Here is a 26,389-nt window from a genome sequence, read left to right as displayed (position 1 = left end):
TGTTCATACCACAGCAATAACACTCGGTATTAAACTTTAGGCCTCATCACCAAACACCTTAAGACCACCATCTTCACCAGCACTCCTCTTTCATCCCTCGTTCTCTCCCATTGACTTTAATGCATTTCGGTCAAAGTTCTCCTACTAGGCCACGGTTTATGCCACAACAATAAGACTCGGTATTCAACCTTAGGCCTCATGACCCAACGCCCCAAGTCCACCATCTTGACCCGCACTCGTCTTTCATCCCTCGTTCTCTCCCATTGACTTTAATACATTTCAGTCAAAGTTTTCCCACTCGGCCAGCGTTCATACCACAGCAACAAGACTAGGTATTCAACCTCAGGCCTCATCACCCAACACCCCAAGTCCACCATCTTGACCCGCACTGGTCTTTCATCCCTCGTTCTCTCCCATTGACTTCAATGCATTTTGGTCAAAGTTTCATTATTTGGCCACTGCTCCTGCCACAGCTACAAGACTGAATAATTAAATCAATAAGTAAAAGCACCAGCTCTTCCCCGGTCAGCAGAATAGGCCCATCTCAAAATTTCTTCAGGAATTTTCGTTTCTAGTTATTATGGGCCTATTCATGTAATGAAAGGCCCATATTACTGTTCACCTAGTAAATTACATTTTGCCAATTTGCGCTGAGCCCGTGAAAGGCACGGAGCTCACTTTGGTGCCAAATCGTAGGGCTTACTTAGCTGCACGGTTTGACATATCGTTTGTCTCCGTACTGCTTACGGATTGCGTGCAATTGCCTCTCAAAGTCGAAAAAAAACTTTATTATTTATTATGGGCCTATTCATGTAATGAAAGGCCCATATTGTTTTTCACCTAGTAAACTACATTTTGCCAATTTGCGCTGAGCTCGTGAAAGTCACGGAGCTCACTTTGGTGCCAAATCGTAGGGCTTACTTAGCTGCACGGATTGACATATCGTTTGTCTCCGTACTCCTTACGGATTGCGTGCAGTTGGCTCTCAAAGTGGGAAAAAAAACTTTATTATTATTATTATGGGCCTATTCATGTAATGAAAGGCCCATATTGTTCTTCACCTAGTAAACTACATTTTGCCAATTTGCGCTGAGCCCGTGAAAGGCACGGAGCTCACTTTCGTGCCAAATCGTACGGCTTACTTAGCTGCACGGATTGACATATCGTTTGTCTCCGTACTGCTTACGGATTGCGTGCAATTGCCTCTCAAAGTCGAAAAAAAAACTTTATTATTATTATTATGGGCCTATTCATGTAATGAAAGGCCCATATTGTTCTTCATTTATTATTATTCTTCCGTGATTTTCGGCAATTAATGCGGGTCGTACCGTAGCGTGCAGCCAGGTAATCTATATATCAAAAGTGAGTCCTTCATGGTGTGAGGTGTGCTATTACTTTTCTGCGCAGAATACGTTACCATGGCGACGTTATTCACGTTAAAACACACTAAAAATCCCATAGGAATGCATTGAATGCTAACTTTTACCTAGCATTAGCCATGTGAATAGTAGTAAGGCGCATCTTTTTTCATGGGAGTGAATGGCCCATTGGCTTCAATGCATTTCAGTCAAAGTTGTCCCACTCGGCCAGCGTTCATACCAGAGCAACAAGACTTGGTATTCAACCTTAGGCCTCATCACCCAACACCCCAAGTCCACCATCTTGACCCGCACTCGTCTTTTATCCCTCGTTCTCTCCCATTGACTTCAATGCGTTTCAGTCAAAGTTTTCCCATTCGTCCAGCGTTCATACCACAGCAACAAGACTAGGTATTCAACCTTAGGCCTCATCACGCAACACCTTAAGTCCATCATCTTGACCCGCACTCGTCTTTCATCCCTCGTTCTCTCACATTGACTTCAATGCATTTCAATCAACGTTTTGCCACTTGGCCAGTGTTAATGCCACAGCAACAAGACTTGATATTAAACCTCAGGCCTCATCACCAAACACATAGCAACTGCCTAGCAACCACCTAGCAACACCTTAGCAACCACCTATAATTGCATAGCAACACCATAGCAACCATCTAGCTATGCCTACCAACCAGCTACTGAGACCATAGCAACGCCTTCTGACATCATAGCAACCTACTTGCAGCACCTAGCAACCACCTAGCAACACCTTAGCAACCACCTATAATTGCATAGCAACACCATAGCAACCATCTAGCTATGCCTAGCAACCAGCTACTGAGACCATAGCAACGCCTTCTGACATCATAGCAACCAACTTGCAGCACCTAGCAACCACCTAGCAACACCTTAGCAACCACCTATAATTGCATAGCAACACCATAGCAACCATCTAGCTATGCCTAGCAACCAGCTACTGAGACCATAGCAACGCCTTCTGACATCATAGCAACCCACTTGCAGCACCTAGCAACCACCTAGCAACACCTTAGCAACCACCTAGAATTGCATAGCAACACCATAGCAACCATCTAGCTATGCCTAGCAACCAGCTACTGAGACCATAGCAACGCCTTCTGACATCATAGCAACCCACTTGCAGCACCTAGCAACCACCTAGCAACACCATAGCAACCACCTAGAATTGCATAGCAACACCATAGCAACCATCTAGCTATGCCTAGCAACCAGCTACTGAGACCATAGCAACGCCATCTGACATCATAGCAACCAACTTGCAGCACCTAGCAACCACCTAGCAACACCTTAGCAACCACCTATAATTCCATAGCAACACCATAGCAACCATCAAGCTATGCCTAGCATCCAGCTACTGAGACCATAGCAACGCCTTCTGACATCACAGCAACCAGCTTACAGCACCTAGCAACCACCTAGCAACACCTTAGCAACCACCTAGAATTGCATAGCAACACCATAGCAACCATCTAGCTATGCCTAGCAACCAGCTACTGAGACCATAGCAACGCCTTCTGACATCATAGCAACCCACTTGCAGCACCTAGCAACCACCTAGCAACACCTTAGCAACCACCTAGAATTGCATAGCAACACCATAGCAACCATCTAGCTATGCCTAGCAACCAGCTACTGAGACCATAGCAATGACTTATGACACCATTGCAACCACCTTGCAACAGCTAGCAAGCACCTAGCAACACCATAGCAACCACCAAAAAATGCATAGCAACACCATAGCAACCATTTAGTTATGCCTAGCGACCAGCAACTGAGACCATAGCAACGCCTTCTGATGCCATAGCAAACACCTTGCAGCACTTAGCAACCACCATGCAACACCATAGCAACCACCTATAATTGCATAGCAACAACATAGCAACCACGTAGCAATGCCTAGCAAACAGCTACCAACACACTTGCAATGCCTAATAACAACATTGCAACCACCTAGCAATGCCTAGCGGCACTTCAGCAACCGCCTAGAAGCACCATAGCACCGAACTAGCAACATCATAGCAATCACCTAGCAGTGCACAGACCAGCCACTTTATTAGTAGCACAGGCTCTTCCTCGGTCAGCAGAATAGGCCCATCTCAAAATTTCTTCAGGAATTTTCGTTTCTAGTTATTATTATTATTATTCTTCCGTGATTTTCGGCAATTAATGCGGGTCGTGCCGTAGCGTGCAGCCAGGCAAGCTATATATCAAAAGTGAGTCCTTCATGGTGTGAGGTGTGCTATTACTTTTCTGCGCAGAATATGTTACCATGGCGACGTTATTCACGTTAAAACACAATAAAAATCCCATAGGAATGCATTAAATGCTAACTTTTACCTAGCATTAGCCATGTGAATAGTAGTAAGGCGCATCTTTTTTCATGGGAGTGTATGGCCCATTGGCTTCAATGCATTTCAGTCAAAGTTGTCCCACTCGGCCAGCGTTCATACCAGAGCAACAAGACTTGGTATTCAACCTTAGGCCTCATCACCCAACACCCCAAGTCCAACATCTTGACCCGCACTCGTCTTTCATCCCTCGTTCTCTCCCATTGACTTCAATGCATTTCAGTCAAAGTTTTCACACTGGGCCAGCGTTCATACCACAGCAACAAGACTCGGTATTCAACCTTAGGCCTCATCACCCAAGACCCCAAGTCCACCATCTTGACCCGCACTCGTCTTTCATCCCTCGTTCTCTCCCATTGACTTCAATGCATTTCAGTCAAAGTTGTCCCACTGGGCCAGCGTTCATACCACAGCAACAAGACTCGGTATTCAACCTTAGGCCTCATCACACAACACCTTAAGACCACCATCCTGACCCGTACTCGTCTTTCATCCCTCGTTCTCTCCTATTGACATCAATGCATTTCTGTCAAAGTTTCCCTATTTGTCCACTGCTCCTCTCACTGCTACAAGACTAAATAATTAAATCAATAAGTAAAGGCACCTGCTCTTCCTCGGTCAGCAGAATAGGCCCATCTCAAAATTTCTTCAGGAATTTTCGTTTCTAGTTATGGGCCTATTCATGTAATGAAAGGCCCATATTGTTCTTCACCTAGTAAACTACATTTTGCCAATTTGCGCTGAGCCCGTGAAAGGCACGGAGCTCACTTTGGTGCCAAATCGTAGGGCTTACTTAGCTGCACGGATTGACATATCGTTTGTCTCCGTACTGCTTACGGATTGCGTGCAGTTGGCTCTCAAAGTGGAAAAAAAAACTTTATTATTATTTATTATTTATTATTCTTCCGTGATTTTCGGCAATTAATGCGGGTCGTACCGCAGCGTGCAGCCAGGCAGTCTATATATCAAAAGTGAGTCCTTGGTTGTGTGAGGTGTGCTATTACTTTTCTGCGCAGAATATGTTACCATGGCGACGTTATTCACGTTCAAACACACTTAAAATCCCATAGGAATGCATTGAATGCTAACTTTTACCTAGCATTAGCCTGATAACCATGTGAATAGTAGTAAGGCGCATCTTTTTTCATGGGAGTGAATGGCCCATTGGCTTCAATGCATTTCAGTCAAAGTTGTCCCACTCGGCCAGCGTTCATACCAGAGCAACAAGACTTGGTATTCAACCTTAGGCCTCATCACCCAACACCCCAAGTCCAACATCTTGACCCGCACTCGTCTTTCATCCCTCGTTCTCTCCCATTGACTTCAATGCATTTCAGTCAAAGTTTTCCCACTCGGCCAGCGTACATACTACAGCAACAAGACTCGGTATTCAACCTTAGGCCTCATCACCCAACGCCCCAAGTCCACCATCTTGACCCGCACTCGTCTTTCATCCCTCGTTCTCTCCCATTGACTTCAATGCATTTCAGTCAAAATTTTCCTATTCGGCCAATGTTCATACCACTGCAACAAGACTCGGTATTTGACCTCAGGCCTCATCACCCAACACCCCAAGTCCACCATCTTGACCCGCACTCGTCTTTCATCCCTCTTTCTCTCCCATTGACTTCAATGCATTTCAGTCAAAGTTGTCCCACTCGGCCAGCGTTCATACCACAGCAACAAGACTTGGTATTCAACCTCAGGCCTCATCACCAAACACCTAGCAACTGCCTAGCAACCACCTAGCAACACCTTAGCAACTACCTAGAATTGCATAGCAACACCATAGCAACCATCTAGCTATGCCTAGCAACCAGCTACTGAGACCATAGCAACGCCTTCTGACATCATAGCAACCCACTTGCAGCACCTAGCAACCACCTAGCAACTCCTTAGCAACCACCTATAATTGCATAGCAACACCATAGCAACCATCTAGCTATGCCTAGCAACCAGCTACTGACACCATAGCAACGCCTTCTGACATCATAGCAACCCACTTGCAGCACCTAGCAACCACCTAGCAACACCTTAGCAACCACCTAGAATTGCATAGCAACACCATAGCAACCATCTAGCTATGCCTAGCAACCAGCTACTGAGACCATAGCAACGCCTTCTGACATCATAGCAACCCGCTTGCAGCACCTAGCAACCACCTAGCAACACCTTAGCAACCACCTAGAATTGCATAGCAACACCATAGCAACCATCTAGCTATGCCTAGCAACCAGCTACTGAGACCATAGCAACGCCTTCTGACATCATAGCAACCCATTTGCAGCACCTAGCAACCACCTAGCAACACCTTAGCAACCACCTAGAATTGCATAGCAACACCATAGCAACCATCTAGCTATGCCTAGCAACCAGCTACTGAGACCATAGCAACGCCTTCTGACATCATAGCAACCCACTTGCAGCACCTAGCAACCACCTAGCAACACCTTAGCAACCACCTATAATTGCATAGCAACACCATAGCAACCATCTACCCATGCCTAGCAACCAGCTACTGAGACCATAGCAATGCCTATTGACATCATAACAACCCACTTGCAGCACCTAGCAACCACCTAGCAACACCTTAGCAACCACCCAGAATTGCATAGCAACACCATAGCAACCATCTAGTTATGGGCCTATTCATGTAATGAAAGGCCCATATTGTTCTTCACCTAGTAAACTACATTTTGCCAATTTGCGCTGAGCCCGTGAAAGGCACGGAGCTCACTTTGGTGCCAAATCGTAGGGCTTACTTAGCTGCACGGATTGACATATCGATTGTCTCCGTACTTCTTACGGATTGCGTGCAATTGCCTCTCAAAGTCGAAAAATAAAAACTTTATTTATTATTATTATTATTCTTCCGTAGATTTTCGGCAATTAATGCGGGTCGTACCGTAACGTGCAGCCAGGCAATCTATATATCAAAAGTGAGTCCTTGGTTGTGTGAGGTGTGCTATTACTTTTCTGCGCAGAATATGTTACCATGGCGACGTTATTCACGTTAAAACACACTAAAAATCCCATAGGAATGCATTAAATGCTAACTTTTACCTAGCATTAGCCATGTGAATAGTAGTAAGGCGCATCTTTTTTCATGGGAGTGAATGGCCCATTGGCTTCAATGCATTTCAGTCAAAGTTGTCCCACTCGGCCAGCGTTCATACCACAGCAACAAGACTCGGTATTCAACCTCAGGCCTCATCACCCAACACCCCAAGTCCAACATCTTGACCCGCACTCGTCTTTCATCCCTCGTTCTCTCCCATTGACTTCAATGCATTTCAGTCAAAGTTGTCCCACTCGGCCAGCGTTCATACCACAGCAACAAGACTCGGTATTCAACCTTAGGCCTCATCACCCAACACCCCAAGTCCAACATCTTGACCCGCACTCGTCTTTCATCCCTCGTTCTCTCCCATTGACTTCAATGCATTTCAGTCAAAGTTTTCCTATTCGGCCAGCGTTCATACCACAGCAACAAGACTCGGTAATCAACCTTAGGCCTCATCACCCAACACCGCAAGTCCAACATCTTGACCCGCACTCGTCTTTCATCCCTCGTTCTCTCCCATTGACTTCAATGCATTTCAGTCAAAGTTTTCCTAATCGGCCAGCGTTCATACCACAGCAACAAGACTCGGTAATCAACCTTAGGCCTCATCACCCAACACCCCAAGTCCAACATCTTGACCCGCACTCGTCTTTCATCCCTCGTTCTCTCCCATTGACTTCAATGCATTTCAGTCAAACTTGTGCTATTCAGCCACTGTTCATGCCACATCATCAACACTTAATATTAAACCTTAGGCCTCATCACCAAACGCCTAGCAGCACCGTAGCAACCACCTAGCGATGCCTAGCAACACCATAGCAACCACCTATAATTACATAGCAACTGCATAGCAACCACATAGCAACGCCTAGCTAACAGCTACTGACACCATAGGAACGCCATCCCACAACCTAGCAACCACCTTGCAGCACCTAGCAACCACCTAGCAACACCATAGCAACCACCTACAATTGCATAGCAACACCATAGCAATCACCTAGCTATGCCTAGCAACCATCTAGCAACCAGCTACTGACACCATAGCAACGCCTTCCGACACCATGACAACCACCTAGCAACACCTTAGCAACCATCTACAATTGCATAGCAACACCATAGCAACCACCTAGCTATACCTAGCAACCACCTAGCAACCAGCTACTGAGACCATAGCAACGCCTTCTGACACCATAGCAACCACCTAGCAACACCATAGCAACCACCGATAATTGCATAGCAACACCATAGCAACCATCTAGCTATGCCTAGCAACCAGCTACTAAGACCATAGCGACGCCTTCTGACATCATAGCAACCACCTTGCTGCAGCTAGCAACCACCTAGCAACACCATAGCAACCACCAATAAATGCATAGCAACACCATAGCAACCATTTAGCTATGCCTAGCAACCAGCTGCTGAGACCATAGCAAGGCCTTCTGATGCCATTGCAAACACCTTGCATCACCTAGCAACCACCTAGCAATACCTTAGCAACCACCTAGAATAGCATAGCAACACCATAGCAACAATCTAGTTATTATTTATTATTCTTCCGTGATTTTCGGCAATTAATGCGGGTCGTACCGTAGCGTGCAGCCAGGCAAGCTATATATCAAAAGTGAGTCCTTGGTTGTGTGAGGTGTGCTATTACTTTTCTGCGCAGAATATGTTACCATGGCGACGTTATTCACGTTAAAACACACTTAAAATCCCATAGGAATGCATTGAATGCTAACTTTTACCTAGCATTAGCCATGTGAATAGTAGTAAGGCGCATCATTTTTCATGGGAGTGAATGGCCCATTGGCTTCAATGCATTTCATTCAAAGTTGTCCCACTCGGCCAGCGTTCAAACCACAGCAACAACACTCGGTATTCAACCTTAGGCCTCATCACCCAACACCCCAAGTCCAACATCTTGACCCGCACTCCTCTTTCATCCCTCGTTCTCTCCCATTGACTTCAATGCATTTTGGTCAAAGTTTTCCAACTCGGCCAGCGTTCATACCACAGCAACAAGACTCGATATTCAACCTTAGGCCTCATCACACAATACCTTAAGACCACCATCCTGACCCGCACTCGTCTTTCATCCCTCGTTCTCTCCCATTGACTTCAATGCATTTTAGTCAAAGTTTTCCCACTGGGCCAGTGTTCATGCCAGAGCAACAAGACTCGGAATTCAACCTTAGGCCTCATCACTCAACACCAGAAGTCGAACATCTTGACGCGCACTCGTCTTTCATCCCTCGTTCTCTCCCATTGACTTCAATAGATTTTAGTCAAAGTTTTCCTACTCGGCCAGGGTTTATGCCACAACAATAAGACTCGGTAATAAACCTCAGGCACCATCACCCAACACCTTAAGACCCCCATCCTGACCCGCACTCGTCCTTCATCCCTCGTTCTCTCACATTGACTTCAATGCATTTCTGTCAAAGTTTCATTATTTGGCCAATACTACTGCCACAGCAACAAGACTAAATAATTAAATCAATAATTTATTATTTATTATTCTTCCGTAGATTTTCGGCAATTAATGCGGGTCGTACCGTAGCGTGCAGCCAGGCAAGCTATATGTCAAAAGTGAGTCCTTCATGGTGTGAGGTGTGCTATTACTTTTCTGCGCAGAATATGTTACCATGGCGACGTTATTCACGTTAAAACACACTAAAAATCCCATAGGAATGCATTAAATGCTAACTTTTACTTAGCATTAGCCATGTGAATAGTAGTAAGGCGCATCTTTTTACATGGGAGTGAATGGCCCATTGGCTTCAATGCATTTTAGTCAAAGTTGTCCCACTCGGCCAGCGTTCATACCAGAGCAACAAGACTTGTTATTCAACCTTAGGCCTCATCACCCAACACCCCAAGTCCAACATCTTGACCCGCACTCGTCTTTCATCCCTCGTTCTCTCCCATTGACTTCAATGCATTTCAGTCATAGTTTTACCACTCGGCCAGCATTCATACCATAACAACAAGACTCGGTATTCAAGCTTAGGCCTCATCACCCAACACATTAAGACCACCATCTTGACCCGCACTCGTTTTTCATCCCTCGTTCTCTCCCATTGACTTCAATGCATTTCAGTCAAAGTTTTCCCACTGGGCCAGTGTTCATACCACAGCAACAAGGCTCGGTATTATACCGTACGCCTCATCACTCAACACCGCAAGTCCAACATCTTGACCCGCACTCGTCTTTCATCCCTCGTTCTCTCCCATTGACTTCAATGCATTTCAGTCAATGTTTTCCCACTCGGCCAGTATTCATACCACAGCAACAAGACTCGGTATTCAACCTTAGGCCTCATCACCCAACACCCCAAGTCCAACATCTTGCCCCGCACTCGTCTTTCATCCCTCGTTCTCTCCCATTGACTTCAATGCATTTCTGTCAAAGTTTCATTATTTGGCCACTACTTCTGCCACAGCTACAAGACTGAATAATTAAATCAATAAGTACAAGCACCAGCTCTTCCTCGGTCGGCAGAATAGGCCCATCTCAAAATTTCTTCAGGAATTTTCGTTTCTAGTTTATTATTATTATTCTTCCGTGATTTTCGGCAATTAATGCGGGTCGTACCGTAGCGTGCAGCCAGGCAAGCTATATATCAATAGTGAGTCCTTCATGGTGTGAGGTGTGCTATTACTTTTCTGCGCAGAATATGTTACCATGGCGACGTTATTCACGTTAAAACACACTTAAAATCCCATAGGAATGCATTGAATGCTAACTTTTACCTAGCATTAGCCTGACTAACCATGTGAATAGTAGTAAGGCGCATCTTTTTTCATGGGAGTGAATGGCCCATTGACTTCAATGCATTCCAGTCAAAGTTGTCCCACTCGGCCAGCGTTCATACCACAGCAACAAGACTCGGTATTCAACCTTAGGCCTCATCACCCAACACCCCAAGTCCACCATCTTGACCCGCACTCGTCTTTCATCCCTCGTTCTCTCCCATTGACTTCAATACATTTTAGTCAAAGTTTTCCTACTCGGCCATTGTTCATACCACAGCAACAAGACTCGGTATTCAACCTTAGGCCTCATCACCCAGCACCCCAAGTCCACCATCTTGACCCGCACTCGTCTTTCATCTCTCGTTCTCTCCCATTGACTTCAATGCATTTCAATCAAAGTTTTGCCACTTGGCCAGTGTTAATGCCACAGCAACAAGACTCGGTATTCAACCTCAGGCCTCATCACCCAACACCCCAAGTCTACCATCTTGACCCGCACTCGTCTTTCATCCCTCTTTCTCTCCCATTGACTTCAATGCATTTCAGTCAAAGTTGTCCCACTCGGCCAGCGTTCATACCACAGCAACAAGACTCGGAATTCAACCTCAGGCCTCATCACCCAACACCCCAAGTCCACCATCTTGACCCGCACTCGTCTTTCATCCCTCGTTCTCTCCCATTGACTTCAATGCATTTCAGTCATAGTTTTACCACTCGGCCAGCAGTCATACCATAACAACAAGACTCGGTATTCAAGCTTAGGCCTCATCACCCAACACATTAAGACCACCATCTTGACCCGCACTCGTTTTTCATCCCTCGTTCTCTCCCATTGACTTCAATGCATTTCAGTCAATGTTTTCCCACTCGGCCAGTATTCATACCACAGCAACAAGACTCGGTATTCAACCTTAGGCCTCATCACCCAACACCCCAAGTCCACCATCTTGACCCGCACTCGTCTTTCATCCCTCGTTCTCTCCCATTCACTTCAATACATTTTAGTCAAAGTTTTCCTACTCGGCCAGTGTTCATACCACAGCAACAAGACTAGGAATTCAACCTTAGGCCTCATCACCAAACACCTTAAGACCACCATCTTCACCCGCACTCGTCTTTCATCCCTCGTTCTCTCCCATTGACTTCGATGCATTTCAGTCAAAGTTCTCCCACTCGGCCAGCGTTCATAACACAGCAACAAGACTCGGTTTTCAACCTTAGGCCTCATCACCCAACACCCCAAGTCCACCATCTTGACCCGCACTCGTCTTTCATCCCTCGTTCTCTCCCATTGACTTCAATGCATTTCAGTCAATGTTTTTCATCCCTCGTTCTCTCCCATTGACTTCAATGCATTTCTGTCAAAGTTTCATTATTTGGCCACTACTTCTGCCACAGCTACAAGACTGAATAATTAAATCAATAAGTAAAAGCAACAGCTCTTCCTCGGTCAGCAGAATAGGCCCATCTCAAAATTTCTTCAGGAATTTTCGTTTCTAGTTTATTATTATTATTATTCTTCCGTAGATTTTCGGCAATTAATGCGGGTCGTACCGTAACGTGCAGCCAGGCAATCTATATATCAAAAGTGAGTCCTTGGTTGTGTGAGGTGTGCTATTACTTTTCTGCGCAGAATATGTTACCATGGCGACGTTATTCACGTTAAAACACACTAAAAATCCCATAGGAATGCATTAAATGCTAACTTTTACCTAGCATTAGCCATGTGAATAGTAGTAAGGCGCATCTTTTTTCATGGGAGTGAATGGCCCATTGGCTTCAATGCATTTCAGTCAAAGTTGTCCCACTCGGCCAGCGTTCATACCACAGCAACAAGACTCGGTATTCAACCTTAGGCCTCATCACCCAACACCCCAAGTCCACCATCTTGACCCGCACTCGTCTTTCATCCCTCGTTCTCTCCCATTGACTTCAATACATTTTAGTCAAAGATTTCCTACTCGGCCAGTGTTCATACCACAGCAACAAGACTAGGAATTCAACCTTAGTCCTCATCACCAAACACCTCAAGACCACCATCTTCACCCGCACTCGTCTTTCATCCCTCGTTCTCTCCCATTGACTTCAATGCATTTCAGTCAAAGTTTTCCCACTGGGCCAACGTTTATGCCACAGCAACAAGATTCGGTATTCAACCTTAGGCCTCATCACCCAACACCACAAGTCCAACATCTTGACCCACACTCGTCTTTCATCCCTCGTTCTTTCCCATTGACTTCAATGCATTTCAGTCAAAGTTGTCCCTCTCGGCCAGCGTTCATACCACAGCAACAAGACTCGGTATTCAACCTTAGGCCTCATCACCCAACACCCCAAGTCCATCATCTTGACCCGCACTCGTCTTTCATCCCTCGTTCTCTCCCATTGACTTCAATGCATTTCAATCAAAGTTTTGTCACTTGGCCAGTGTTAATGCCACAGCAACAAGACTTGGTATTAAACCTCAGGCCTCATCACCAAACACATAGCAACTGCCTAGCAACCACCTAGCAACAGCTTAGCAACTACCTACAATTTCATAGCAACACCTTAGCAACCATCTAGCTATGCCTAGCAACCAGCTACTGAGACCATAGCAACACCTTCTGACAACATAGCAACCACCTAGCAACACCTTAGCAACCACCTAGAATTGCATAGCAACACCATAGCAACCATCTAGCTATGCCTAGCAACCAGCTACTGAAACCTTAGCAACGCCTTCTGACATCATAGCAACCGACTAGCAGCACCTAGCAACCACCTAGCAACACCTTAGCAACCACCTAGAATTGCATAGCAACACCATAGCAACCATCTAGCTATGCCTAGCAACCAGCTACTGAGACCATAGCAACGCCATCTGACAACATAGCAACCACCTAGCAACACCTTAGCAACCACCTAGAATTGCATAGCAACACCATAGCAACCATCTAGCTATGCCTAGCAACCAGCTACTGAGACCATAGCAACGCCTTCTGACATCATAGCAACCAGCTTGCAGCACCTAGCAACCACCTACCAACACCTTAGCAACCACCTAAAATTGCATAGCAACAGCATAGCAACCATCTAGCTATGCCTAGCAACCAGCAACTGAGACCATAGCAACACCATCTGACATCATAGCAACCCACTTGCACCACCTAGCAACCACCTAGCAACACCATAGCAACCACCAAAAAATGCATAGCAACACCATAGCAACCATTTAGCTATGCCTAGCAACCAGATACTGAGACCATAGCAACACTTTCTGAGGCCATAGCAACCACCTTTCAGCAGCTAGTAACCACCTAGCAACACCATAGCAACCACCAAAAAATGCATAGCAACACCATAGCAACCATTTAGCTATGCCTACCAACCAGCTGCTGAGACCATAGCAAGGCCTTCTGATGCCATTGCAAACACCTTGCAGCACCTAGCAACCACCATGCAACACCATAGCAACCATGTAGCAACACCTAGCAACCAGCTACAAACAGCATTGCAATGCCTAATAACAACATTGCAATCACCTAGCAATGCCTAGCGGCACTACAGCAACCGCCTAGCAGCACCATAGCACCAAACTAGCAACATCATAGCAATCACCTAGCAGTGCACAGACCAGCCACTTTATTAGTAGCACAGGCTCTTCCTTGGTCAGCAGAATAGGCCCATCTCAAAATTTCTTCAGGAATTTTCGTTTCTAGTTTATTATTTATTATTCTTCCGTAGATTTTCGGCAATTAATGCGGGTCGTACCGTAGCGTGCAGCCAGGCAAGCTATATGTCAAAAGTGAGTCCTTCATGGTGTGAGGTGTGCTATTACTTTTCTGCGCAGAATATGTTACCATGGCAACGTTATTCACGTTAAAACACACTAAAAATCCCATAGGAATGCATTAAATGCTAACTTTTACCTAGCATTAGCCATGTGAATAGTAGTAAGGCGCATCTTTTTACATGGGAGTGAATGGCCCATTGGCTTCAATGCATTTTAGTCAAAGTTGTCCCACTCGGCCAGCGTTCATACCAGAGCAACAAGACTTGTTATTCAACCTTAGGCCTCATCACCCAACACCCCAAGTCCAACATCTTGACCCGCACTCGTCTTTCATCCCTCGTTCTCTCCCATTGACTTCAATGCATTTCAGTCATAGTTTTACCACTCGGCCAGCATTCATACCATAACAACAAGACTCGGTATTCAAGCTTAGGCCTCATCACCCAACACATTAAGACCACCATCTTGACCCGCACTCGTTTTTCATCCCTCGTTCTCTCCCATTGACTTCAATGCATTTCAGTCAAAGTTTTCCCACTGGGCCAGTGTTCATACCACAGCAACAAGGCTCGGTATTATACCGTACGCCTCATCACTCAACACCGCAAGTCCAACATCTTGACCCGCACTCGTCTTTCATCCCTCGTTCTCTCCCATTGACTTCAATGCATTTCAGTCAATGTTTTCCCACTTGGCCAGCATTCATAACACAGCAACAAGACTCGTTATTCTACCTTTGGCCTCATCACCCAACAACCCAAGTCCATCATCTTCACCCGCACTCGTCTATCATCCCTCGTTCTCTCCTATTGACTTCAATGCATTTCAGTCAAAGTTTTCCCACTCGGCCAGCGTTCATACCACAGCAACAAGACTCGTTATTCAACCTTAAGCCTCATCACGCAACACCTTAAGTCCACCATCTTGACCCGCACTCGTCTTTCATCCCTTGTTCTCTCCCATTGACTTCAATGCATTTCAATCAACGTTTTGCCACTTGGCCAGCGTTCATACCACAGCAACAAGACTAGGTATTCAACCTTAGGCCTCATCACGCAACACCTTCAGTCCACCATCTTGACCCGCACTCGTCTTTCATCCCTCATTCTCTCCCATTGACTTCAATGCATTTCAATCAACGTTTTGCCACTTGGCCAGTGTTAATGGCACAGCAACAAGACTTGGTATTAAACCTCAGGCCTCATCACCAAACACATAGCAACTGCCTAGCAACCACCTAGCAACACCTTAGCAACTACCTACAATTTCATAGCAACACCTTAGCAACCATCTAGCTATGCCAAGCAACCAGCTACTGAGACCTTAGCAACGCCTTCTGACATCATAGCAACCCACTTGCAGCACCTAGCAACCACCTAGCAACACCTTAGTAACCACCTACAATTGCATAGCAACACCATAGCAACCATCTAGCTATGCCTAGCAACCAGCTACTGAGACCTTAGCAACGCCTTCTGACATCATAGCAACCCACTTGCAGCACCTAGCAACCACCTAGCAACACCTTAGCAACCACCTAGAATTGCATAGCAACACCATAGCAACCATCTAGCTATGCCTAGCAACCAGCTACTGAGCCCATAGCAACACCATCTGACAACACAGCAACCACCTAGCAACACCTTAGCAACCACCTAGAATTGCATAGCAACACCATAGCAACCATCTAGCTATGCCTAGCAACCAGCTACTGACACCATAGCAACGCCTTCTGACATCATAGCAACCCACTTGCAGCACCTAGCAACCACCTAGCAACACCTTAGTAACCACCTATAATTGCATAGCAACACCATAGCAACCATCTAGCTATGCCTAGCAACCAGCTACTGAGACCATAGTAATGCCTTATGACACCATAGCAACCACCTTGCAACAGCTAGCAACCACCTAGCGACACCATAGCAACCACCAAAATATGCATAGCAACCATTTAGCTATGCCTAGCAACCAGCTACTGAGACCATAGCAACGCCTTATGACACCATAGCAACCACCTTGCAGCAGCTAGCAAGCACCTAGCAACACCATAGCAACCACCAAAAAATGCATAGCAACACCATAGCAAGCACGTAGCAACGCCTAGCAACCAGCTACCAACACCCTTGCAATGCCTAATAACAACATTGCAACCATCTAGTTATTATTATTATTCTTCCGTAGATTTTCGGCAATTAATGCGGGTCGTACCGTAGCGTGCAGCCAGGCAATCTATATATCAAAAGTGAGTCCTTGGTTGTGTGAGGTGTGCTATTACTTTTCTGCGCAGAATATGTTACCATGACGACGTTATTTACGTTAAAACACACTAAAAATCCCATAGGAATGCATTAAATGCTAACTTTTACCTAGCATTAGCCAAGTGAATAGTAGTAAGGCGCATCTTTTTTCATGGGAGTGAATGGCCCATTGGCTTCAATGCATTTCAGTCAAAGTTGTCCCACTCGGCCAGCGTTCATACCAGAGCAACAAGACTTGGTATTCAACCTTAGGCCTCATCAGCCAACACCCCAAGTCCAACATCTTGACCCGCACTCGTCTTTCATCCCTCGTTCTCTCCCATTGACTTCAATGCATTTCAGTCAAAGTTTTCCCACTGGGCCAGCGTTCATACCACAGCAACAAGACTCGGTATTCAACCTTAGGCCTCATCACCCAACACCTCAAGTCCAACATCTTGCCCCGCACTCGTCTTTCATCCCTCGTTCTCTCACATTGACTTCAATGCATTTCAGTCAAAGTTCTCCTACTCGGCCAGTGTTCACGCCACAGCAATAACACTCGGTATTCAACCTCAGGCCTCATCACCCAACACCCCAAGTCCAACATCTTGACCCGCACTCGTCTTTCATCCCTCGTTCTCTCCCATTGACTTCAATGCATTTCAGTCAAAGTTGTCCCACTCGGCCAGCGTTCATACCAGAGCAACAAGACTTGGTATTCAACCTTAGGCCTCATCACCCAACACCGCAAGTCCAACATCTTGCCCCGCACTCGTCTTTCATCCCTCGTTCTCTCCCATTGACTTCAATAAATTTCAGTCAAAGTTGTCCCACTCGGCCAGCGTTCATACCACAGCAACAAGACTCGGTATTCAACCTCAGGCCTCATCACCCAACGCCCCAAGTCCATCATCTTCACCCGCACTCGTCTATCATCCCTCGTTCTCTCCTATTGACTTCAATGCATTTCAGTCAAAGTTTTCCCACTCGGCCAGCGTTCATACCACAGCAACAAGACTCGATATTCAACCTTTGGCCTCATCACCCAACACCTTCAGACCACCATCCTGACCCGCACTCGTCTTTCATCCCTCGTACTCTCCCATTGGCTTCAATGCATTTTAGTCAAAGTTGTCCCACTCGGCCAGCGTTCATACCAGAGCAACAAGACTTGTTATTCAACCTTAGGCCTCATCACCCAACACCCCAAGTCCAACATCTTGACCCGCACTCGTCTTTCATCCCTCGTTCTCTCCCATTGACTTCAATGCATTTCAATCAAAGTTTTCCTACTCGGCCATTGTTCATACCACAGCAACAAGACTCGGTATTCAACCTTAGGCCTCATCACCCAGCACCCCAAGTCCACCATCTTGACCCGCACTCGTCTTTCATCCCTCTTACTCTCCCATTGACTTCAATGCATTTCAGTCAAAGTTGTCCCACTCGGCCAGCGTTCATACCACAGCAACAAGACTCGGAATTCAACCTCAGGCCTCATCACCCAACACCCCAAGTCCACTATCTTGACCGGCACTCGTCTTTCATCCCTCGTTCTCTCCCATTGACTTCAATGCATTTCAGTCAAAGTTTTCCCACTGGGCCAGCATTCATACCACAGCAACAAGACTCGGTATTCAACCTCAGGCCTCATCACCCAACATCCCAAGTCCACCATGTTGACCCGCACTCGTCTTTCATCCCTCGTTCTCTCCCATTGACTTCAATGCATTTCAGTCAAAGTTGTCCCACTGGGCCAGCGTTCATACCACAGCAACAAGACTCGGTATTCAACCATAGGCCTCATCACACAACACCTTAAGACCACCATCCTGGCCCGCACTCGTCTTTCATCCCTCGTTCTCTCCCATTGACTTCAATGCATTTCAGTCAAAGTTTTCCCACTGGGCCAACGTTTATGCCACAGCAACAAGACTTGGTATTCAACCTCAGGCCTCATCACCAAACACCTAGCAACTGCCTAGTAACCGCCTAGCAACACCTTAGCAACCATCTTGCTATGCCTAGCAACCAGCTACTGAGCCCATAGCAACACCTTCTGACAACATAGCAACCACCTAGCAACACCTTAGCAACCACCTTAAATTGCATAGCAACACCATAGCAACCATCTAGCTATGCCTAGCAACCAGCTACTGAGACCATAGCAACGCCTTCTGACATCATAGCAACCCGCTTGCAGCACCTAGCAACCACCTAGCAACACCTTAGCAACCACCTAGAATTGCATAGCAACACCATAGCAACCATCTAGCTATGCCTAGCAACCAGCTACTGAGACCTTAGCAACGCCTTCTGACATCATAGCAACCCACTTGCAGCACCTAGCAACAACCTAGCAACACCGTAGCAACCACCAAAAAATGCATAGCAACACCATAGCAACCATCTAGCTATGCCTAGCAACCAGCTACTGAGACCATAGCAACGCCTTCTGACATCATAGCAACCCGCTTGCAGCACCTAGCAACCACCTAGCAACACCTTAGCAACCACCTAGAATTGCATAGCAACACCATAGCAACCATCTAGCTATGCCTAGCAACCAGCTACTGAGACCTTAGCAACGCCTTCTGACATCATAGCAACCCACTTGCAGCACCTAGCAACAACCTAGCAACACCGTAGCAACCACCAAAAAATGCATAGCAACACCATAGCAACCATTTAGCTATGCCTAGCAACCAGCTACTGAGACCATAGCAACACCTTCTGAGGCCATAGCAACCACCTTTCAGCAGCTAGTAACCACCTAACAACACCATAGCAACCACCAAAAAATGCATAGCAACAACATAGCAACCATTTCGCTATGCCTAGCAACCAGCTGCTGAGACCATAGCAAGGCCTTCTGATGCCATTGCAAACACCTTGCAGCACCTAGCAACCACCATGCAACACCATAGCAACCATGTAGCAACGCCTAGCAACCAGCTACCAACACCCTTGCAATGCCTAATAACAACATTGCAACCACCTAGCAATGCCTAGCGGCACTACAGCAACCGCCTAGCAGCACCATAGCACCAAACTAGCAACATCATAGCAATCACCTAGCAGTGCACAGACCAGCCACTTTATTAGTAGCACAGGCTCTTCCTCGGTCAGCAGAATAGGCCCATCTCAAAATTTCTTCAGGAATTTTTTATTATTATTATAATTCTTCCGTGATTTTCGGCAATTAATGCGGGTCGTACCGTAGCGTGCAGCCAGGCAATCTATATATTTTATTATGGGCCTATTCATGTAATGAAAGGCCCATATTGTTCTTCACCTAGTAAACTACATTTTGCCAATTTGCGCTGAGCCCGTGAAAGGCACGGAGCTCATTTTGGTGCCAAATCGTAGGGCCTGCTTAGCTGGACGGATTGACATATCTTTTGTCTCTGTACTCCTTACGGATTGCGTGCAATCGCCTCTCAAACACGAAAAAAAAACTTTATTATTATTATTCTTCCGTGATTTTCGGCAATTAATGCGGGTCGTACCGTAGCATGCAGCCAGGTAATCTATATATCAAAAGTGAGTCCTTCATGGTGTGAGGTGTGCTATTACTTTTCTGCGCAGAATATGTTACCATGGTGACGTTATTCATGTTAAAACACACTAAAAATCCCATAGGAATGCATTGAATGCTAACTTTTACCTAGCATTAGCCTATACCTAACTAACCATGTCAATAGTAGTAAGGATCGTCTTATTTCATGGCAGTGAATGGCCCATTGACTTCAATGCATTTCAGTCAAAGTTGTCCCACTCGGCCAGCGTTCATACCACAGCAACAAGACTCGGTATTCAACCTTAGGCCTCATCACCCAACACCCCAAGTCCAACATCTTGACCCGCACTCATTTTTCATCCCTCGTTCTCTCCCATTGACTTCAATGCATTTCTGTCAAAGTTTCATTATTTGGCCAATACTTCTGCCACAGCAACAAGACTAAATAATTAAATCAATAAGTAAAAGCACCAGCTCTTCCTCGGTCAGCAGAATAGGCCCATCTCAAAATTTCTTCAGGAATTTTCGTTTCTAGTTATTATTTATTATTATTCTTCCGTGATTTTCGGCAATTAATGCGGGTCGTACCGTAGCGTGCAGCCAGGCAATCTATATATCAAAAGTGAGTCCTTGGTTGTGTGAGGTGTGCTATTACTTTTCTGCGCAGAATATGTTACCATGGCGACGTTATTCACGTTAAAACACACTTAAAATCCCATAGGAATGCATTGAATGCTAACTTTTACCTAGCATTAGCCTGACTAACCATGTGAATAGTAGTAAGGCGCATCTTTTTTCATGGGAGTGAATGGCCCATTGACTTCAATGCATTTCAGTCAAAGTTGTCCCACTCGGCCAGCGTTCATACCACAGCAACAACACTCGGTATTCAACCTTAGGCCTCATCACCCAACACCCCAAGTCCAACATCTTGACCCGCACTCGTCTTTCATCCCTCGCTCTCTCCCATTGACTTCAATGCATTTCAGTCAAAGTTGTCCCACTCGGCCAGCGTTCATACCACAGCAACAACACTCGGTATTCAACCTTAGGCCTCATCACCCAACACCCCAAGTCCAACATCTTGACCCGCACTCGTCTTTCATCCCTCGTTCTCTCCCATTGACTTCAATGCATTTCAGTCAAAGTTTTCCCACTGGGCCAACGTTCATACCACAGCAACAAGACTCGGTATTTAACCTTAGGCCTCATCACCCCACACCCCAAGTCCAACATCTTGACCCGCACTCGTCTTTCATCCCTCGTTCTCTCCCATTGACTTCAATGCATTTCAGGCAAAGTTGTCCCACTCGGCCAGCGTTCATACCACAGCAACAACACTCGGTATTCAACCTTAGGCCTCATCACTCAACTCCTTAAGACCACCATCTTCAGCCGCACTCGTCTTTCATCCCTCGTTCTCTCCCATTGACTTCAATGCATTTCAGTCAAAGTTGTCCCACTCGGCCAGCGTTCATACCACAGCAACAAGACTCGGTATTCAACCTTAGGCCTCATCACCCAACATCTTGCCCCGCACTCGTCTTTCATCCCTCGTTATTATTATTATTCTTCCGTAGATTTTCGGCAATTAATGCGGGTCGTACCGTAGAGTGCAGCCAGGCAATCTATATATCAAAAGTGAGTCCTTGGTTGTGTGAGGTGTGCTATTACTTTTCTGCGCAGAATATGTTACCATGGCGACGTTATTCACGTTAAAACACACTAAAAATCCCATAGGAATGCATTACATGCTAACTTTTACCTAGCATTAGCCATGTGAATAGTAGTAAGGCGCATCTTTTTTCATGGGAGTGAATGGCCCATTGGCTTCAATGCATTTCAGTCAAAGTTGTCCCACTCGGCCAGCGTTCATACCACAGCAACAAGACTCGGTATTCAACCTCAGGCCTCATCACCCAACACCCCAAGTCCAACATCTTGACCCGCACTCGTCTTTCATCCCTCGTTCTCTCCCATTGACTTCAATGCATTTCAGTCAAAGTTGTCCCACTCGGCCAGCGTTCATACCACAGCAACAAGACTCGGTATTCAACCTTAGGCCTCATCACCCAACACCCCAAGTCCAACATCTTGCCCCGCACTCGTCTTTCATCCCTCGTTCTCTCCCATTGACTTCAATGCATTTCTGTCAAAGTTTCCCTATTTGTCCACTGCTCCTGTCACTGCTACAAGACTAAATAATTAAATCAATAAGTAAAGGCACCTGCTCTTCCTCGGTCAGCAGAATAGGCCCATCTCAAAATTTCTTCAGGAATTTTCGTTTCTAGTTATTATTATTATTCTTCCGTAGATTTTCGGCAATTAATGCGGGTCGTACCGTAACGTGCAGCCAGGCAATCTATATATCAAAAGTGAGTCCTTGGTTGTGTGAGGTGTGCTATTACTTTTCTGCGCAGAATATGTTACCATGGCGACGTTATTCACGTTAAAACACACTAAAAATCCCATAGGAATGCATTAAATGCTAACTTTTACCTAGCATTAGCCATGTTAATAGTAGTAAGGCGCATCTTTTTTCACGGGAGTGAATGGCCCATTGGCTTCAATGCATTTCAGTCAAAGTTGTCCCACTCGGCCAGCGTTCATACCACAGCAACAAGACTCGGTATTCAACCTCAGGCCTCATCACCCAACACCCCAAGTCCAACATCTTGACCCGCACTCGTCTTTCATCCCTCGTTCTCTCCCATTGACTTCAATGCATTTCAGTCAAAGTTGTCCCACTCGGCCAGCGTTCATACCACAGCAACAAGACTCGGTATTCAACCTTAGGCCTCATCACCCAACACCCCAAGTCCAACATCTTGACCCGCACTCGTCTTTCATCCCTCGTTCTCTCCCATTGACTTCAATGCATTTCAGTCAAAGTTTTCCTATTCGGCCAGCGTTCATACCACAGCAACAAGACTCGGTAATCAACCTTAGGCCTCATCACCCAACACCGCAAGTCCAACATCTTGACCCGCACTCGTCTTTCATCCCTCGTTCTCTCCCATTGACTTCAATGCATTTCAGTCAAAGTTTTCCTAATCGGCCAGCGTTCATACCACAGCAACAAGACTCGGTAATCAACCTTAGGCCTCATCACCCAACACCCCAAGTCCAACATCTTGACCCGCACTCGTCTTTCATCCCTCGTTCTCTCCCATTGACTTCAATGCATTTCAGTCAAACTTGTGCTATTCAGCCACTGTTCATGCCACATCATCAACACTTAATATTAAACCTTAGGCCTCATCACCAAACGCCTAGCAGCACCGTAGCAACCACCTAGCGATGCCTAGCAACACCATAGCAACCACCTATAATTACATAGCAACTGCATAGCAACCACATAGCAACGCCTAGCTAACAGCTACTGACACCATAGGAACGCCATCCCACAACCTAGCAACCACCTTGCAGCACCTAGCAACCACCTAGCAACACCATAGCAACCACCTACAATTGCATAGCAACACCATAGCAATCACCTAGCTATGCCTAGCAACCATCTAGCAACCAGCTACTGACACCATAGCAACGCCTTCCGACACCATGACAACCACCTAGCAACACCTTAGCAACCATCTACAATTGCATAGCAACACCATAGCAACCACCTAGCTATACCTAGCAACCACCTAGCAACCAGCTACTGAGACCATAGCAACGCCTTCTGACACCATAGCAACCACCTAGCAACACCATAGCAACCACCGATAATTGCATAGCAACACCATAGCAACCATCTAGCTATGCCTAGCAACCAGCTACTAAGACCATAGCGACGCCTTCTGACATCATAGCAACCACCTTGCTGCAGCTAGCAACCACCTAGCAACACCATAGCAACCACCAATAAATGCATAGCAACACCATAGCAACCATTTAGCTATGCCTAGCAACCAGCTGCTGAGACCATAGCAAGGCCTTCTGATGCCATTGCAAACACCTTGCATCACCTAGCAACCACCTAGCAATACCTTAGCAACCACCTAGAATAGCATAGCAACACCATAGCAACAATCTAGTTATTATTTATTATTCTTCCGTGATTTTCGGCAATTAATGCGGGTCGTACCGTAGCGTGCAGCCAGGCAAGCTATATATCAAAAGTGAGTCCTTGGTTGTGTGAGGTGTGCTATTACTTTTCTGCGCAGAATATGTTACCATGGCGACGTTATTCACGTTAAAACACACTTAAAATCCCATAGGAATGCATTGAATGCTAACTTTTACCTAGCATTAGCCATGTGAATAGTAGTAAGGCGCATCATTTTTCATGGGAGTGAATGGCCCATTGGCTTCAATGCATTTCATTCAAAGTTGTCCCACTCGGCCAGCGTTCAAACCACAGCAACAACACTCGGTATTCAACCTTAGGCCTCATCACCCAACACCCCAAGTCCAACATCTTGACCCGCACTCCTCTTTCATCCCTCGTTCTCTCCCATTGACTTCAATGCATTTTGGTCAAAGTTTTCCAACTCGGCCAGCGTTCATACCACAGCAACAAGACTCGATATTCAACCTTAGGCCTCATCACACAATACCTTAAGACCACCATCCTGACCCGCACTCGTCTTTCATCCCTCGTTCTCTCCCATTGACTTCAATGCATTTTAGTCAAAGTTTTCCCACTGGGCCAGTGTTCATGCCAGAGCAACAAGACTCGGAATTCAACCTTAGGCCTCATCACTCAACACCAGAAGTCGAACATCTTGACGCGCACTCGTCTTTCATCCCTCGTTCTCTCCCATTGACTTCAATAGATTTTAGTCAAAGTTTTCCTACTCGGCCAGGGTTTATGCCACAACAATAAGACTCGGTAATAAACCTCAGGCACCATCACCCAACACCTTAAGACCCCCATCCTGACCCGCACTCGTCCTTCATCCCTCGTTCTCTCACATTGACTTCAATGCATTTCTGTCAAAGTTTCATTATTTGGCCAATACTACTGCCACAGCAACAAGACTAAATAATTAAATCAATAAGTAAAAGCACCAGCTCTTCCAAGGTCAGCGGAATAGGCCCATCTCAAAATTTCTTCAGGAATTTTCGTTTCTAGTTATGGGCCTATTCATGTAATGAAAGGCCCATTTTGTTCTTCACCTAGTAAACTACATTTTGCCAATTTGCGCTGAGCCCGTGAAAGGCACGGAGCTCACTTTGGTGCCAAATCGTAGGGCTTACTTAGCTGCACGGATTGACATATCGTTTGTCTCCTTACTGCTTACGGATTGCGTGCAATTGCCTCTCAAAGTCGAAAAAAAAACTTTATTATTATTATTTATTTATTATTCTTCCGTGATTTTCGGCAATTAATGCGGGTCGTACCGTAGCGTGCAGCCAGGCAATCTATATATCAAAAGTGAGTCCTTGGTTGTGTGAGGTGTGCTATTACTTTTCTGCGCAGAATATGTTACCATGGCGACGTTATTCACGTTAAAACACACTTACAATCCCATAGGAATGCATTGAATGCTAACTTTTACCTAGCATTAGCCATGTGAATAGTAGTAAGGCGCATCTTTTTTAATGGGAGTGAATGGCCCATTGGCTTCAATGCATTTCAGTCAAAGTTGTCCCACTCGGCCAGCGTTCATACCAGAGCAACAAGACTTGGTATTCAACCTTTGGCCTCATCACCCAACACCCCAAGTCCAACATCTTGACCCGCACTCGTCTTTCATCCTTCGTTCTCTCCCATTGACTTCAATGCATTTCAGTCAAAGTTTTCCCACTGGGCCAGCGTTCATACCACAGCAACAAGACTCGGTATTCAACCTTAGGCCTCATCACCGAACACCCCAAGTCCACCATCTTGACCCACACTCGTCTTTCATCCCTCGTTCTCTCCCATTGACTTCAATACACTTTAGTCAAAGTTTTCCTACTCGGCCAGTGTTCATACCACAGCAACAAGACTAGGAATTCAACCTTAGGCCTCATCACCAAACACCTTAAGACCACCATCTTCACCCACACTCGTCTTTCATCCCTCGTTCTCTCCCATTGACTTCAATGCATTTCAGCCAGTGTTCATACCACAGCAATAAGACTGGGTATTCAACCTCAGGCCTCATCACTCAACACCCCAAGTCCACCATCTTGACCCGCACTCGTCTTTCATCCCTCGTTCTCTCCCATTGACTTCAATGCATTTCTGTCAAAGTTTCATTATTTGGCCAATACTACTGCCACAGCAACAAGACTAAATAATTAAATCAATAAGTAAAAGCACCAGCTCTTCCAAGGTCAGCGGAATAGGCCCATCTCA

Source organism: Paramormyrops kingsleyae, chromosome 1 (assembly GCF_048594095.1).
Source record: "Paramormyrops kingsleyae isolate MSU_618 chromosome 1, PKINGS_0.4, whole genome shotgun sequence".
NCBI lineage: Eukaryota > Metazoa > Chordata > Actinopteri > Osteoglossiformes > Mormyridae > Paramormyrops > Paramormyrops kingsleyae.
The sequence above is the reverse complement of the archived record's forward strand: the minus strand, read 5'-3'. Positions refer to the sequence as shown.